Raw genomic sequence first — 2,500 nt, 5'->3', positions numbered from 1 at the left:
GCAAAGGGCTGTGAGTACCGTGCCCACACTGTGAGCCGCTGGGAGTCTAAGGGAGGCACTGCTTCCTCCAGCAGCAGGGCATTCTGCTCCTGCCTCTTGGCTTCCAGGGAAGCTTGAACTGCCAGGATCCAACCCGGAGTGTTGTCTGCCCCTGCGTCCATCACTGGCAAGCAGTGATGGGTGACGTCCAAGTGAGCCAAGTGATGTGGATTGGCTGGATGGTGTTTCCATCAGGACTTCCTTGCATTACAGGAAAGACTGATATGGGAGTTTGTGCTCCTGCCTTGCGTGTTGTGCCCCCGTTGTAGATTCATTTACCCCCTGCTGGCCCCTCTGTGCCCCATGGGCCCCCCAGCGCTGCCAGGGCTGAGTTGCACAGGGACACAAGTTGCACTTGTGTCCCTGCATTGCAGGAGTGCTGGGACATGAGGCAGGAGAGTAGATCTACATCCCCACCAGGTTCTGGGTGCCTGGTACGATTCCATGCTGAGATTCCATGGGGAAGGACTCAGGAAGCCAGACTAGCTGAGGAGTGGAGTGGTGGGTCAGGAGAGAGAGACCCTGCTCACTGCTGGAGCTGCCAAAGCCTCCTGCCCTTCCCTGCCCATGGAGTAGTGCTGGGGCAGGTTTGTGCAGGGCTGTTGGTGCCCCGGGCGAGGAGCTGTGCTAAAAGGAGGGTGGTGTTGGGAAGGCAGCCTTGGGAGGGTTGGCTCTGGAGCCAGAGGGAGCAATGACAGGAGAAACAATGCCAGGGTGGAAGCTGTGGGATCTCACACAGGGGGGCTCTGCTCCTGAGGTGCCCAAGTTTGGCACAGCCCCAGCAGGAAGAGGCAGCCCAGCTGCGTGCTGGGCCATGCCCTGCTCTCTGCAGCACAGGACTGTTGGTGTGCAGTGGGTCACTGTTTGGGTGGGTCATTGTTGGGTTGTTGTGCGCAGTGGGTCGTTGTTTTTGGTGGGTTGTTGTTTTTGGTGGGTCATTGTTGGGTTTTTGTTTGTGGTGGGTCCTTGTTGGTGTGCAGTGGGCTATTGTTTTTGGTGGGTAGTTTTTTTTGGTGGGTTGTTAGTTTTGGTGGATCATTGTTTTTGGTGGGTCGTTGTTGGTTTGCTTTTTTTGGTAGGTTGTTGTTGGTGTGGGGGTCGTTGGTGTGAGTTGGGTTGTTGTTAGTGGTGGGTTGTTGTGTGCAGTGGATTGGTTTTTTTGGTTGGTTGTTGTTAGTGGTGGGTTGTTGTTGGGTCGTTGTCTTTGGTGGGTCGTTGTTGGTGTGCAGTGGATTGTTGTTCCTGGTGGGTCATTGTTGGTGTGGGGGTCACTGGTGTGAGGTGGGTTGTTGATTGTGTTGGGTCGCTGGTTTGCAGTGGCAGTGCCCATATGCTCTGGTTTGGGGTGAGCCCAGCCTGGGCAGCAGGGGGTGGCTGTTCTGTGGTGAGCTAGGGGAGGCTGAGAGTAGAGCAGCTGGAGCCCTCAGTGAGACCTGACTTGGTTCCCCAGATCTGCTGCTGCCTGCCAAGGGCTGGTCCTGAGAGGGACCTGACAGCCTGTTGTGCCTGGACCTTTGGGCTCCTTTTTCCAGGATCTCCCTCCACTAGGCAGGGCAGGATGATTCTTTACCTGCTCCTGTGTCTGTGCTTCTGACAGGGCCTGGCCTTGCCTGGTCTGCCAAAGGCTGTGTTGGTTTAGTGGGATTAAGTAATTCCATGGTGTTCCTGTGTGAAATGGGGAGAACTGGGACCAACAAAGGCCCAGCTCTGCAAACACAACCTCTGCACATCCTCTCTGGGCTTTGCAAGGAGGAGGAGATGCCAAACTGCTGCCTGGTTCAGGACTAAGCACAGGAACCAGTTCATGGCAGCAGCAGCTCACAAGGAGAGCCTGGAGCAAAGAGTTCCCACAGGAGATCCAGGTCCATGCTGGGTTCAGGACTGGCACCTTTTCTGGCCAGAGTTGCGAGAGGTGGTTTCACAGAGATCCTGGCAGTGTTTTTACAGGAACATACGTGGGGGAAATGGTGTTTGACAGATGGACACTAACTTGTTCCAGCAGATACCAACATGTGGCTTGTGCAGAAAGGCTTGTCAGGGGGTCCATGGTGAGGTTAGCCCTACAGTTTGGCCCATTATTGCTGTGGCCCTACACCACAAGGAGTGACGGCTCAGTACCACCAACAGGGAGAGGAGCAAAGACTCTCAGGAGGTGTAGCTCTGTATCACAAGGATTCGGGACAGGGCTGGCTGCTCTGGTCTCAGGTATGGGTCTGCCCCTTTTGAGAGATGGTGGAGGTCTCATTGCTCACTGTCTCTGAGAGGCAGTGGGAGAGGGGGGCCTTTAGTTATTTTCCTCTTAGACCACTCGTTGGTCCTGCCCAGCTGTAAGAGCAGAGAAGCTGGCAGGTTTGGGGCTGTGAGTGGCAAATGAGCAGAATCTCCTGCCTGGGTTTGTGGCCAGCATTGGGCTGTTTGGCTTCCCTTGGCATGGGCACTGCTGGGCTGGCACGTTCAGCGC

General features: G+C 55.7%; 1 protein-coding gene across 3 annotated transcripts in view; it reads left to right on the top strand.

Annotated features, from left to right (window-relative positions):
• The window catches only part of AGAP3 (ArfGAP with GTPase domain, ankyrin repeat and PH domain 3), a 108,624-nt gene that overhangs the window by 61,540 nt on the left and 44,584 nt on the right, over window positions 1-2,500 (top strand). The window lies entirely within an intron of this gene.

The sequence above is a fragment of the Lonchura striata genome, chromosome 2 (assembly GCF_050655825.1).
Source record: "Lonchura striata isolate lonStrDom1 chromosome 2, ASM5065582v1, whole genome shotgun sequence".
Lineage (NCBI taxonomy): Eukaryota > Metazoa > Chordata > Aves > Passeriformes > Estrildidae > Lonchura > Lonchura striata.
The sequence above is the reverse complement of the archived record's forward strand: the minus strand, read 5'-3'. Positions and strand labels throughout refer to the sequence as shown.